Raw genomic sequence first — 16272 nt, forward strand, 5'->3', positions numbered from 1 at the left:
ACCCGAAGTAAAGGGAGAATCCAAATCTATTATAAGCCGGTAACAATACTTAAAGGCCCTCCATTACAAATTCCGTGCTCAATGGAAGGACGAGTACCTTAAAGAGCTCCACAAGCGCAACAAGACGCAAGTTCCCATAGCAAATCTGCGCGTCGGCGACATGGTCGTCATTAAGGACGACAATTGAATAGACTCCTTTTTTCGGAAAGTGTCAGAGGTTCCTTAAGCTGAGGACAGAGGAGCGGCTGTGGGCAGTCCCTTTCAACAAGTACTGTGCAAACTGCCTCGCACACGAGCAATCCACTGAGAGCTGCTGTAGCGGTGACCGGTGCAAAACGAGCGAACGGAACCATCATACGCTGCTTCACATGCACGAACACGCTTCCCGGTAAAAGTCAGGCTCCCACAGCTTCAACGTCCTCCCAACTGCCATGGTAATCGTCGAGACCGGGGAGAAGACTTTCGTCACCGCCGCACTCATAGACCCGTGCTCCCAGACAAGCTCCATCATCATCATTCATCCTTGGCCTCCGCGTTTCGTTTGCCGACAACCAACGTGGGAGATGGGAGCTTATGCACGGCGACAATTCGGTCGAAGGTAGACGAGGCGATCAAGCTGGAAGTGGTCCTCAAAATAGAGCCAAACGGACGGATCCGCACTCCTATCCGTGCGCTCAGTGGGAGCATGGTCAAGAAGTTTCGGGAGCTACCGCTCGCAGCGGTTCCATCAACCAGAAACCATCTCCCTGATCCTTGGCGCGGACGTCTACCCTAAGGTTATCCAGCCGGGCTTCCACATGGTCGACGAGCTACTGCCAGCGGCCCAGAAGACGGTGTTCCGGTGTTCTTCGGCGCCTGTACGCAAGCTTAAGGCGAAGACGACTGACCGGGTCTCCGTCCGCTAGCGATTGCAAGGGGGCGGAATGTTCAATCCCATTGTCCAGCGAATCTGGACCACGGCACCGCTATTCCATTGCACTGCTCTCTCACTGCTCTCTCACTGCTCGCTCTGTTCCCATCTCCCTGTCTCCACTGCGACGTCAGCAGAGAAGTCGGCGCAGTGTATAAGTCTACCGACGAAAACGGTCGTGTAATGTGCCTGCACTCTGCGCTCTCAGAGACAAACATCGGCAGGTTTTTTTTGCGTCTCTCCGCTATGTTTGGCTAGCGGCCAAAATTTTAGCGAAAAACGTTTTGTGGCGCAGCCACATGTAAATGCCCTAATATTTTATGAGCATTATTGTATTTCGACAAAAAAAAACAATTATTGTTTTATATAATGTAATTATTTGATCACAGTAAAATTAAGTAAATTGAATTTACTTATTATTTTATGTTTATGTATTATACATTACTCTTACAATGAACATTTGTAGTTTGGCTATATAAATGAGGCCCGGTAATACTTACTTAATTATTTAAAACATTTTCATATTAACATTTTTAAAAAATTAATGTAGTGTTTTTACTTAAGGATTAAAAATGTTATAGTCGGATTTGTTTCGCTTTAGAAAGGGTATAGGGGCAGGGGCACGCACCAACAGCGAAATTAAAACAAATTAAATCAGTTTAGTTTTGAGTTATTGAAGGGGAAGCAGACAACTTAAATTGTGCGCACCAAAACCTATTAGTTTTGTGATATGAACTGAAATTTATTGATGAAAACCAAGCCAGGTAAGGACTACCTTAAGTTTAACATCTTTTGCATTGATCTAACTTTAAAGTACGTCAATTTTAAAAGGGTTTTTTTGCGTTTCACAAAATAACCTATACCTAACCTAACCTTGGTATGTTTTGGTATTTTGTCCTTAATCAGAAGTTTAAGCTATGGCAAAATAATACTATTAATCCATCGGTGTCTATAACATTAATAATATATTCTTCGTATTTTTCCCCATCAAATTATTTCAAAAGCAAAAATAATACCAGCATTCACAAATACCAAAATCGGTCCCAATTATGCCACACTACAATATACATATACCAAAAAGGATAAGTACCAAAGTTTTTGCCACGGGTGATATACAAACTCCTTTATCGCCTTTTCTAGTCCGTATTAAAATTAAATAAAAGTAACCAGATCGGTCCGTGCTCTAACTTCTATTTGTTCCAATCCACGAATTTTTTTCTTGCCGGCACCTCATTCCACCGTTCTAGAAGTGGGCCAGGATTCCTATTTTCGACATAAAAAAGCGAGCATATTGTGACCCAAAAAAGGTCAAAAAAGGAAGTGATAACATAAAGTTGTCTATTCCACCTGCAGTAGTCCCAGGCATATCCGCAGATCCTCCCACACCCGAACTAAACGCTAAGTCTTTGTCGCCCCGAAAAAAGGCTAACAGCTTCCCAAATTGCTCTAAAGAATACCCCAAGCTCGCCAAATTTCTACCCAGACCTACATTTTCTCCGGCTGTCGGCTGCCTCCGTGCGATACCGAGGTTTTCACCGGAGATTATATGCGTTGGTCAACCTTTAAGGATCTGTTTACGGCCTATAATATAAATAATCCAGGGCTGACGCCCGTCGAAAAATTGTTTCACCTGAATGCAACATAGTTTCGAACTCCCCCCTTACCAACGATGGCTTTCGCTCAGCCTGGGCTAACCTAACTAAGAAACTAAAACAAGCGATTGTTAGTAACTGGCCAATTAAAAATTCTTTTCAATATGCAGCTATTCGTGAACTTCAAAGCACCATCCAGGGTTACCTGACGGCGTTAAAAATGTCCGGAATTCAACCGAAAGTTTCGATTGCCTCTTGGTGTATATGTGCTCTTTCCAACTCCCTAAGCTCACGCTATCCTTGTGGGAACAGTTTTTGCACAACAAGGCCGAGATTCCGACGTGGCAGGAGGTGAACGCATTCCTTACAGAGCGTCACCGGACCATAGAAGCCATAGAAGACGTACCACCGTCACTCACCCAAAAGCATTCGCCTCCAGTGCAGCGTCTGGAAGAATAAATTCTTACAAGACAAGGGTAGCACCCAAGCCCATAGGATGTGAACTTTGTAAGAAGGAAAACCATCCTGTCCGCACATGTGCACGATTTCTCCAGATGGCGGTCGACGAGCGGTCGGCAAATATAAAGAGAAAGCAGTTGTGTCTGATCTGGTTCGCACCAGGGCATCAGCTGCGTGACTTCCAAATTAATTCATAGTTGCTTTACGTGCCACGGCCGCCATCACACCGTACTACACAGAGGCAACTCCTCCCCATCGCCTTCAAATCCTTCTCCGAGACCCAGATCAAGACCAAATACACCCGTTCCCACCGCTACCGGGTCCGCCGATTCCACAGTCCAAAACTAATTTGCGACGGGGTATTGATCCGTCTTGCTGGGCACCGCCATAATTGACATGTGTCACATAGGGTCGAATTTTAAAGCTCGTGCACTGACAGTTTTAGGATCGGGGGTGTTCATACCCAAAGGTGCTCAACATGACCACACCCAACAAATCAAGTTGGGAACAGTACCAGGCGCTCAGTACCACCCACTGCAAATGAGAATTACTGACCAGCATATTCTATGTCTCCCTAACTCACCGTCTCACCGACTCAACGGCACACTGACCCGCCAGAGCAGTCAGCACATTTTGCAGTGTCATTATCATAATTCCCTGACCTACTGTAGAATATAGCTTATTTCACTAATCATTACACTAAACTTCCGTGTTCCAAGTAGTATATAAGCATGTATCAAATGAAGAATAAATCAGTTATCAACGCATCTCAAAACTCCGCGGTTCTACTTCCTTCCTCTGAGAACAGCTAGCAGCTAACCTTCTTTAGCTCAAACTCAGCGCAGTTCCGCATCGCCTGTGGTCCGGCATCGCAGTAACCATCGTTACCATTGCCGCGACGCGATCATCCTGCCATCAAAGCGTACCCGTGCCAGCGACAAGTGCTCATTACCCCCTTGTCCCGCGGTGTGACCCAGAAGTGTCTACTTCGGTTAGGCACAAACAGAAGGGAACTTTATTTCTGAGCAGCTGCTCAAATTTATTAAGTTGTGCTACACAGAGGCAACTCCTCCGCAACGGCTTCAAATCCTTCTCCGAGACCCACATCAAATACACCCGTTGCCACCGCTACCGGGTCCACGGACTCCACAGTCGAAAATTCCTTTGCGACGGGGTATAGATTAATCTTGCTGGGCACTGCCATAGTTGACACCTGTCACCTGGGTTTAATTAAGTTAAATAAGTTGCCTTATCAAGTAATCCGAGCCCAAGTATCATGCTGAAACCACACAGTATCCGCTGAATCTAAAAAACTCTGTCATTCTACCATCCGCTCTCCGAACAGGCCTAACTTGCAAATATGCACGCCCGCCTATGTAACGCAATTAGCTGGAAACCTCCCATCTTGTCCGAATCCGCAACGGTTACTACGGGATCTTCCCAAACTGCCACCAGCGGATACAAAGTTTTTCTAGAGCACACAGATAGATATTCTGGTTGGGGCCAATGTACTGCCATCCATTCTCCTAAGCGGCACCCGGCCGAACATTTCTGGGTCTTCGGTCAATAACCCATTTTCGGGTGCATCCCAACAGGACCCGTGCCTGCTCCAAGGCCAAATCCCTTCTACCCATGACTCGCCAGTTACTACCTTCCGCATCATGCCGTGCTCAAGCCGGAAAGAACGACCACCAAGCTACGGTATTCAATGCCTCTAGCCCTTCATGCTGGCCCAGTCTTACAGTCCGATCTTACCATCCAGATCCTGAAGTGGCGATATTTCCGATACGTTTACAGGGCCGATATCGAGGGAATGTGTCGACAGATATCGTAGATTCAAAGCATACCCCGTTCCAACGCATCTTATTCCGCAACAGCGAGGGGCACATTCGTGATTTTGAATCAAAGACGGTAACTTTTGCAGTCAATTGCGCACCATTCCTGGCATTTCGAGTCCTGCAACAGCTGGCAACTGACGTGCAGCTCAGCAATACAAGAGCGAGCAACGTCATTCGCAATCTCATGTATGTATACGATGTCCTTTCGGGAGCTGACTCCGCAGAGGACGGCAAGCTCATTGTTCGCGAGCTACAAAGTGATCTTTATTCCGCGGGCTTTTCATTGAGAAAATGAAATCATAGCTCATATCCAAAGCGATAATCTTCTGACCACAGACTTCCTCGAGATCGACACAATGGATTTTTTTCCGTCCAGAGTTCCACGTAGAGCATTACGGATTCTGTGACACCTCGGAAGAAGCTGCGATCTATGTGCGCGTAGAGATGGGCCGTACGACCATGGTGCACTTGCTCACGGTTAAGACGCGTGTGGTGCCAGTCAAAACGGTGTCACTTCCTAGGCTGAATCTGTGTGGAGTTCTATAATTGTCTAAGACGGCCGAAGCCGTCCTTTCTAATATTCCGAGGCTGACCTCAAAACTCCATTGTTGGACCGATTCCCCGCTAGCATGGCTAGCCAAACCAGCGACAACGTTCGTTGCCAACAGGGTGACGTAGATCACCGAGTCCACAGAGGCAGCCAATTGGTCGCACGTTCAATCCGAACACAATCCAGCTGATTTTGCTAGTCGAGGAGTTCCCCTTCAGGAGCTGGTGAATAACACGCTTTGATGACGTGGACCCACTTGGCTGGAACGGCCACGCAATCAATGGCTTAGCCAAGGAACCGACTTGCCGGTGACCGAAGTAGATAAGCGTGCCTTCAAACAACATGTGGCGTCTATGCCGACAGAAGATTTCCTGGATTTCCAAGTTAGATAGAGCATTGCGGGTCTTCGCGTATGTCCATCGATTTGTCGAGCGATGTCGAAACAATCACCGCATTCACGGGTCCGTCTAGAGGCCCAGGACGTTGCCGCCGCTGGACCGCTCCTGAGCATTTGTACTCATCGCAGGTATTTTTCTGAAGAATTGAGTCAGAAGCGTCCTGTCCCCACAGCAAGTTCGATTCTCTCCCTGAACCCCTTTATAGACCAGAAAGGGCTAATCAGGGCATGCTGCCGCGTAACGGTCTCCGAAAGTTTGCGTTATGATGAACGACAACTTATAATCCTACGGTACGAACGTTCACTCTCGCAGCTTCTGGTAAAATGTACGCATTTCATTAAATAACATGGTGGTAACCAGTAAGTGGTAAGTTTCACTCGGTCCAGATACTGGGTTCCAAGAATAAAGAACTTGGTGAAGCCAGTGATTAACTCCTACAGGGTCTGCGTTATCCACAAAAAGAGATGGCAAGTCCAGATGATGGGAAGTTTTTCGAAAGAGCTAGTGCCTATCACAAAGGGGTATGTGTTGGTATTCATCTGTTTTTCTACAAAGGCCATCCATCCGACTTAACGACTGAGAAATTTCTTGCTGTATTCGCTCATTTCCTATCCAGAAGAGGGTGTCCTCGCCAAGTTCAGTCCGACAATGGAAAAACCTTCGTCGGCGCTTTAGCCTTGCTTACCCGAGACTTTCTGCAAGCTGTTAAGTAATCTGTAACTGATGCGTATAATTATCAGCAGCTCATCTGGCAGTTTTTGCCGCTTGGGGCACCACACATGGTAGGCCTGTGGGAAGTTGGTGTCAAGAGCTTCAAGACTTTGTTCTACAAGTCCCCAGCTACGAGAATGTATACTCTTCAAGAGCTTTCGACCCTCCTAGCAAAAATCGAGGCTTCTCTAAGCTCCAGACCACTATCTCCCATGTCAGGGGATCCTGCTAGCGTTGACACCATATCACATTCTTGTCGGCGGACCTCTTGTGTCCATAGTGGAACCCGAAATAAAGGGAGAATCGAGACCAGGGAGAAGACGTTCGTCACAGCCGCACTCGTCGACCCGAGCTCACCGACAAGCTCCATCATCATCATTCATCCTTGGCCTCCGCGTTTCGTTTGCCGACAACCAACGTGGAAGATGGGAGCTTCTGCACGCCGAAAATTTGGTCGAAGGTCGACGAGGCGATCAACCTGGAGGTGGTCCTCAAGATCGAGCCAAACGGACGCGTTCGGTCTCCTATCCGTGCGCTCAGTAAGAGCGTGGTCAAGAAGTTTCGGGAGCAACCGCTCGCAGATGAGCGGTTCCATCGGCCAGCAACCATCTCCCTGATCCTTGGCGCGGACATCTACCTAAGGTCATCCATCCGGGCTTCCACATGGTCGACGAGCTACTGCCAGTGGCCCAGAAGACGGTGTTCGGGTGGATCCTCTCCAGCGCCTGTACGCAAGCTTAAGGCGTAGACGACTGGCCGGGTATCCGTCCCTTTTTGAAACGCTGGCAATTGCAATGTTCAATCCCATTGTCCAGCGATCTGGACCACGGCACCGCTATTCCATTGCACCGCCCTCTCAGTGCACCGCTCTCCCGCTCTGTTCCCATCTCCTCGTCTCCACTGCGACGTCAGCAGAGAAGTCGGCGCAGTGTAGAAAACTGCCGACTAAAACGGTCGTACAACAAGGAGAGACATATATCCGTAGGTTCCCTCTCTCTCTTTGTCTTATAATGTGCCTGCACTCTGCGCTCTCAGAGAAAAACATCGGCAGGTTTTTTTTGCGTCTCTCCGCTATGTTTGGCTGGCGACCAAAATTTTAGCGGAAAACGTTTTATGGCGCAGCCACATGTAAATTCCCTAATATTTTTTGAGCATTATTGTATTTCGACAAAAAAAAACAAATATTGTTTTATAAAATGTAATTATTTGATCACAGTAAAATTAAGTAAATTGAATTTACTTATAATGTTATGTTTGTGTATTATACATTACTCTTACAATAAATTGAATTTACTTATAATGTTATGTTTGTGTATTATACATTACTCTTACAATTAGGGTATTCAATTGCGTTGCAAAAATGTAAACTTTGTAAGTTTGCCAGACGAGAATTGTGAACGCCCTCTATTTTAAAATATCGTTGCAGGAAATTGACGTACAAAATAACGCCAACTTTTAAATTTTTGTGAAAAGAAGGCTATGATATTTTCTGTCATTAAAACCCAACTTTTCAGTATATTTTTAGTATTTTAGATAAAATTCCTACCCATTATTAACCCCCTATTTCTACACAAGTACAACAGATTTGTATACATAGGCTGGGGTGTTGTAGACCTTGAAAACTATTTTGTATGGAAATTGTTGTTGAAACTGCTTACAATTTTACACTTTTCAAACGATTGCAACGCAATTGAATACCCTAAATGTAAATTTTTAGTTTGGTTATAGAAATGTGGTCCATTAATATTTATTTAAATATTTAAAAATTTTAATATTAACATTTTTAAAAAATTAATGTTGTGTTTTGACTTAAGGATTGAAAATGTTATAGTCGGATATGTTTCGCTTTACAAAGAGTATAGGGGCAGGGGAACGCGCCAACAGCGGAAATAGAACAAATTAAATTAAGTTTAGTTTTGAGCTATTGAAGGGGAAGCAGAAAATTTAAATTGTGCGCACCGAGTCCCATTAGTTTTGTGATAAGAACAGATATTTAATGACGATAACAAAGTCAGGTAAGGGCTACCTTAAGTTTAACATGTTATTCTTTGATCTAACTTCCAAAAATCCCACCTGCAGTAGTCCCAGGAATATCCGTAGATCCTCCCACACCCAAACTTAACGCTATGTTTTCGCCGCCCCAAACAAATGGCACTAACAGCTTCCCAAATTGCTCTAAAGAATACCCCAAGCTCCCCAAGTTTCTACCCAGACCTACATTTTCTCCGGCTGTCGGCTGCCTCCGTGCGATACCGAGGTTTTCACCGGAGATTATATGCGTTGGTCAACCTTTAGGGACTGTTTACGGCCTATAATATAAATAATCCAGGGCTGACGCCGGTCGAAAAATTGTTTCACCTGAATGCAAAAACAAGTGGCGATGCACACAACATAGTTTCGAACTCCCCCCTTACCAACGATGGCTTTCGCTCAGCCTGGGCTAACCTAACTAACAAACTTAAACAACCGATTGTTAGTAAATGGCCAATTAAAAATTCTTTTCAATATGCAGTCCGTTAATCAGGAATCTGGGTCAGCTATTCGTGAACTTCAAAGCACCATCCAGGGTTACCTGACGGCGTTAAAAATGTCCGGAATTCAACCGAAAGTTTCGATTGCCTCTTGGTGTATATGTGCTCTTTCCAACTCCCTAAGCTCACGCTATCCTTGTGGGAACAGTTTTTGCACAACAAGGCCGTGATTCCGACGTGGCAGGAGGTGAACGCATTCCTTACAGAGCGTCACCGGACCATAGAAGCCATAGAAGACGTACCACCGTCAGGCTCGAGTCAGTCTCACCCAAAAGCATTCGCCTCCAGTGCAGCGTCTGGAAGAATAAATTCTTACAAGACAAGGGTAGCACCCAAGCCCATAGGATGTGAACTTTGTAAGAAGGAAAACCATTCTGTCCGCACATATGCAGGATTTCTCCAGATGACGGTCGACGAGCGGTCGGCATATATAAAGAGAAAGCAACTGTGACTGATCTGGTTCGGACGAGGGCATCAGCTGCGTAATTGCTAAATCACTCATAGTTGCTTTACGTGCCACGGCCGCCACCCACCGTACAACACAGAGGCAACTCCAAGCCACACAGTATCCGCTGAATCCAAAAAGCTCTGTCAGTTTACCATCCGTTGTCCGAATAGGCCTAGCTTGCAAATAAACATGCCCGCCTATGTAACGCATTTAGCTGGAAACCTCCCATCTTTTCCAATTCCGCAACAGTCACTACGGGATCTTTCCGAACTGCCACTAGCGGATACAAAGTTTTTCGAGAGCGCTCAGATAGATATTCTGGTTGGTGCCAATGTACTTTGGTTGCTCCCTCCTCGGTCCAGAAACCATTTTCGGGTGGATCCTAACAGGACCCGTGCCTGCTCCAAGGCCAAATCAGATTTTCGCTTTTTCCGCGCGAATTTCCAACACGTTTGACACATCCCTGGATACACTGCTCACCAAATTTTGGGAGGTGGAGGAACTTCCAGTAAGTGACAAAATCATCCGATGTGACTTGTGAGGAAAAGTTTCTCCGGACTATCACGAGAGACCACAGCGGCATGTATATAGTATGCCTTCCATTTCGTGATCCTGAAAACTAAAAATCAGCCCTAGGTCACTCCAGATCCTCCGCGTTGTCGCAGTTCCTAAGAACCGAGCAACGTCTAAAAAAGGACAGTCGTCTGAAAACCAAATATGACTCCGTGATTCAAGAGTATCTCGATCTCAACCACATGAGAGAGGTCCCTTCTACCCATGATTCGCCCACTACTACCTTCCGCATCATGCCGTGCTCGAGCCAGAAAGTACGACCATTAAGCTGCGGTATTCAATGCCTCTAGCCCTTCAGAGAATGGGGTCAGTTTAAATGATATCCTCGACACTGAAAGCACAGCCAAAACTCTCGGCGTACGCTGGAAAGCGACGTCCGATAAGTGGCTGAGGCAGCCAATTGGTCGCACGTTCAATCCGAACACAATCCAGCTGATTTGGCTAGACGAAGAGTTCCCCTTTAGGAGCTGGTGGATAAACCGCTTCGATGGCATGGACCAAGTTAGATAGAGCACTGCGGGTCCCCGCGTATGTCCATCGATTTGTCCAGCGATGTCGAAAACAATCATCGCTTTCAGGGGTCCGTACAGAGGCCAAGGACGTTGCCGAAGCTGAACGACTCCTGACCATTTGTACTCAGCGCAAGTATTTTTCTGAAGAATACCGCTGCTTGAGTCAAAAGCGTCCTGTGCCCGCGGCAAGTTGGATTCTCTCCCTGATCCCCTTTCTAGACCAGAAAGGGCTAGTCAGGACATACTGCCGCGTAACTGCCTCCGAAAGTTTGCGTTATTATGAACGACAACTTATAATCCTACCGTACGGACGTTCACTCTCGCAGCTTCTGGTAAAATGTACGCATTTCATTAAATTACATGGTGGAAACCAGTAAGTGGTACGTTTCACTCGGTCCAGATACTGGGTTCCGAGAATAAAGAACTTGGTGAAGCCAGTGATTAACTCCTGCAGGGTCCACAAAAAGAGATTGCAAGTCCAGATGATGGGAAGTTTTTCGCAAGAGCTAGTGCGTTTTTCCCGTCTGTTCACGTACACAGGGATGGATTACGCCGTTCCTTTTGATATAATAAATTACACCGAGAGAGCTTGTCCTATCAAAAAAGGGTATGTGTTGGTATTCGTATGTTTTTCTACAAAGGCTATCCATCTGGAGCCTACATCCGACTTAACGACTTAGAAATTTCTTTCCGCCTTCACTCGTTTCGTATCCAGAAGAGGGTGTCCTCGCCAAGTCCAGTCCGACAATGGAAAGATTTTCATTGGCGCTTTAGCATTGCTTTCCCAAGACTTTCTGAAAGCCGTTTAAGGGAGTCTGTAACTGATGCGTATATTTATCAGCAGCTCAACTGGCAGTTTATTCCGCTTGGGGCACCCCACATGGGAGGCCTGTGGGAAGTTGGTGTCAAGAGCTTCAAGACTTTATTGTACAAGTCCCCAGCTACGAGAATGTATACTCTTCAAGAGCTTTCGACCCTCCTAGCAAAAATCGAGGCTTGTCTGAACTCCAGACCGCTACCTCCCATGTCAGAGGATCCTGCTAGCGTTGAACCCAGGTCACTTTCTTGTCGGTGGACCTCTTCTGTTCATGTTGGAACCCGAAGCAAAGGGAGAATCCAAATCTATTATAAACCGGTAACAACACTTAAAGGCTCTCCATCACCAATTCTGTGCTCGATAGAAGGACGAGTACCTTAAAGACTCCTTTTTTTGGAAAGTGTCAGAGGTTCCTAAAGCTGAGCGCAGAGGAGCGGCTGCGGGCAGTCCTTATCAACAAGTACTGTGCAAAGTGTCTCGCACACGAGCACTCCACTGAGAGTTGCCGTAGCGGTGACCGTTGCAAAACGAGCGACCGGAACCTTCATACTCTGTTTCACATGCACGAACACGCTTCCCGGAAATCGTCAGGCTCACAGCAACAGGCAGCGTTCGCGCCGCCAAGATCCGCCAACTCGCCAAACGCTTGGCCTTCACTTCGCTCAGCATCCTCGACACCAGCTCCGTCGCTCGCGGAACTTCTTCAGCACCACAGCTTCAACGTCCTCCCAACTGCCATGGTGATCGTCGAGACCGGGGAGAAGTCTTTCCTCACCGCCGCACTCATCGACCCGTGCACCCCGACAAGCTTCATCTTCATCATTCATCCTTGGCCTCCGCGTTTCGTTTGCCGACAGCCAACGTGGAAGGTGAGAGCTTCTGCACGGCGACAATTCGGTCGAAGGTCGACGAGGCGATCAAGTTGAAGGTGGTCCTCAAAATAAAGCCAAACGGACGGATCCGCTCTCATTTCCGTGCGCTCAGTGAGAGCATGGTCAAAAAGTTTCGGGAGCTACCGCTCGCAGATGAGCGGTTTCATCGGCCAGCAACCATCTCCCTGATCCTCGGCGCGGACGGCTACCTTAAGGTTATCCAGCCGGGCATGGTCGTCGAGGTACTGCCAGTGGCCCAGAAGACGGTGTTCGGGTTGATCTTCTTCGGCGCCTGTACGCAAGCTTAAGGCGTAGACGACTGGCCGGGTCTCCGTCCCTTTTTGAAAAGCTAGCGATTGCAAGGGGGCGGAATGTTCAATCCCATTGTCCAGCGAATCTGCACCACGGCACCGCTATTTCATTACACCGCTCTCTTAGTGCACCTCTCTCCCGCTCTGTTTCCATCTCCCAGTCTCCACTGCGACGTCAACAGAGAAGTCGGCGCAGTGTAGAAGACTACCGACGAAAACGGTCGTACAACAAAGAGAGAAATATATTCGGAGGTTCCCTCTCTCTCTTTGTCTTATAATAAGCCTGCACTCTGCTTTCAGAGACAAACTTCGGCAGGTCCATTATTTTTTTTTTGCGTCTCTCCGTTATGTTTGGCTAGCGACCAAAATTTTAGCGAAAAACGTTTTGTGGCGCAGCCACATGTAAATTCCCTAATATTTTATGAGTATTATTGTATTTAGAAAAAAAACAAATATTGTTTTATAAAATTTAATTATTGGATCACAGTAAAATTAAGTAAATTGAATTTACTTATAATGTTATGTTTGTGTATTATACGTTACTCTTACACTGTACATTTTTAGTTTGTTTATAGAAATGTGGTCCGTTAATATTTATTTAAATATTTAAAACATTTTAATATTAACATTTTTAAAAAATTAATGTTGTGCTTTGTCTTGAGGACTAAAAATTTTGTAGTCGGATATGTTTCGCTTTAGAAAGGGTACAGGGGCAGGGGCACGCGCCAACAGCGAAAATAAAACAAATTAAATCAAGTTTAGTTTTGAGTTATTGAAGGGGAAGCAGACAATTTAAATTGTGCGCACCGAAACCTATTAGTTTTGTGATAAGAACTGATATTTAATGACGAAAACAAAGTCAGGTAAGGACTACCTTAAGTTTAACATGTTTTGCATTGATCTAACTTTAAAGTACGTCAATTTTAAAATGTTTTTTAGGTTTCACAAAATAACCTAGACCCAACCTTATTTTGGTATATTTTGGTATTTCTTATTTAATCAGAAACTTAAGTAAAGGCCAAATAATACTATTAATCCATCGGGGTCTATTACATTAATAGTACAGACCTGGTATTTTTGAACCATCAAAGTATTTTAAAGCAAAAATAATACCAGCGTTCAAAAATACCAAACTCAGTCCCAATTGTACCACACTACAATATACATATACCAAAAAAGATAAGTACCATAGTTTTTTCCACGGGTTATATACAAACTCCTTTATCGCCGTTCCTAAGCCGAATTAAAATTAAATAAAAGTAACCAGAACGTTCCGTGCTCTAACTTCTATTTGTTCCAATCCAAGAATTTTTTTGTTGCCGACACCTCGTTCCACCATTCCAGAACTGGGCCATGATCCCTATTTTCAACATAAAAAAGCGAGCATATTGTGACCCAAAAAAGGTCAAAAAAGGAAGTGATAACAAAAAGTTGTCTATTCCACCTGCAGTAGTCCCAGGCATATCCGCAGATCCTCCAGCACCCGAACTAAACGCTAAGTCCTTGTCGCCCCGAAAAAAGGCTAACAGCTTCCCAAATAGCTCTAAAGAATACCCCAAGCTCCCCAAGTTTCTACCCAGACTTACATTTCCTCCGGATGTAAGCTGCCTCCGTGCGATACCGAGGTTTTCACAGGAGATTATATGCGTTGGTCAACCTTTAGGGATCTGTTTACGGCCATTTATATAAATAATCCAAGGCTGACGCCGGTCGAAAAATTGTTTCACCTGAATGCAAAAACAAGTGGCGATGCACACAACATAGTTTCGAGCTCCCCCCTAACCAACGATGGCTTTCGCTTAGCCTGGGCTTACCTAACTAACAAACTTATACAAGCGATTGTTAGTAAATGGCCAATTAAAAATACTTTTAAATATGCAGTTCGTTAATCAGGAATCTGGGTCAGCTATAAAGCTCACGCTATCCTTATCCATAGATGACGTACGACCGTCAGGTTCGAGTCAGTCTCAACCGAAAGCATTCGCCTTCAGGTCAGTGTCTGGAAGAATAAATTCTTACGAGACAAGGGAAGCACCCAATCCCAAAGGATGTGACCATTGTAAGAAGAAAACCCATCCACATATGCACGATTTCTCCAGATGACGGTCGACGAGCGGTCGGCATATATAAAAAGAAAGCAGTTGTGTCTGATCTGGTTCGCACGAGGGTATCAGCTGCGTGATTGCTAAATCACTCATAGTTGCTTTACGTGCCACGGCCGCCATCACACCCTACTACACAGAGAAAGCTCCTCCCCAACGCCTCAAAATCCTTCTCCGAGACCCAGATCAAGACTAAATACACCCATTCCCACCGCTACCGGGTCCACGGACTCCACAGTCCAAACTACTTGGCGACGGGGTATATTTCCGTCTTGCTGGGCACCGCCATAATTAACATCTGTCACCTGGGGTCGAATTTCGAAGCTCGTGACCTGATAAATACAAGATCGGAGGCAACTTTAATTTCTGAGATGCTGTTCAAATTAATTAGGTTGCCTCACCAAGTAATCCGAGTCCAGGTATCAGGCTGAAACCACATAGTATCCGCTGAATCCAAAAAGCTCTGTTAGTTTACCATCCGTTCTCCGAACAGGCCTAGCTTGCAGATAAACACGCCCGCCTATGTAACGCAGTTACCTGGAAACCTCCCATCTTGTCCGATTCCGCAACAGTCACTGCAGGATCTTCCCGAACTGCCACTAGCGGATACAATGTTTTTCGAGAGCGCACAGATAGATATTCTAGTTAGGGCCAATGTACTTCCATCCATTCTCCTAAGCGGCACCCGGCTGAGCATTGGTTGTTCCCTACTCGGTCCAGAAACCATTTTCGGGTGGATCCAAACAGACCCCGTGCCTGCTCCAAGGCCAAATCAGATTTCCGCCTTTTCCACGCGAATTTGCCATAGCAAAAACCGCTCTGTTCCCATCTTCCCGTCTCCACTGCGACGTAACCAGAGAAGTCGGCGCAGTGTAGAAGACTGCCGACGAAAACGGTCGTACAACAAAGAGAGACAAAAATTCGGATGTTCCCTCTCTATTTGTCTTATAATGTGCCTGCACTCTGCGCTCTCAGAGACAAACATCGGCAGGTTTTTTTTGCGTCTCTCCGCTATGTTTGGCTAGCGACCAAAATTTTAGCGAAAAACGTTTTGTGGCGCAGCCACATGTAAATGCCCTAATATTTTATGAGCATTATTGTATTTCGAAAAAAAACAAATATTGTTTAAGAAAATTGTATTATTTGATCACAGTAAAATTAAGTAAATAGAATTTACTTATAATGTTATGTTTGTGTATTATACATTACTCTTACAATGTACATTTTTAGTTTGGTTATAGAAATGTGTGAAATATTTAAAACATTTTAATATTAACATTTTTAAACAATTAATGTTGTGTTTTGACTTAAGGATTAAAAATGTTATAATCGGATATGTTTCGCTTTAGAAAGGGTATAGGGGCAGGGGCACGCGCCAACAGCGAAAATAAAACAAATTAAATCAAGTTTAGTTTTGATCTATTGAAGGGGAAGCAGACAATTTAAATTGGGCGCACCGAAACCTATCAGTTTTGTGATAAGAACTGATATTCAATGACGAAAACAAAGTCAGGTAAGGGCTACCTTAAGTTTAACATGTTTTGCATTGATCTAACTTTAAAGTACGTCAATTTTAAAAGTGTTTTTTGGATTTCATAAAATAACATAGACCTAAATTAACCTTTGTATATTTTGGTATTTTGTCTTT

This window comes from Drosophila suzukii, unplaced genomic scaffold (assembly GCF_043229965.1).
Source record: "Drosophila suzukii unplaced genomic scaffold, CBGP_Dsuzu_IsoJpt1.0 scf_4, whole genome shotgun sequence".
NCBI classification, from domain to species: Eukaryota; Metazoa; Arthropoda; class Insecta; order Diptera; family Drosophilidae; genus Drosophila; species Drosophila suzukii.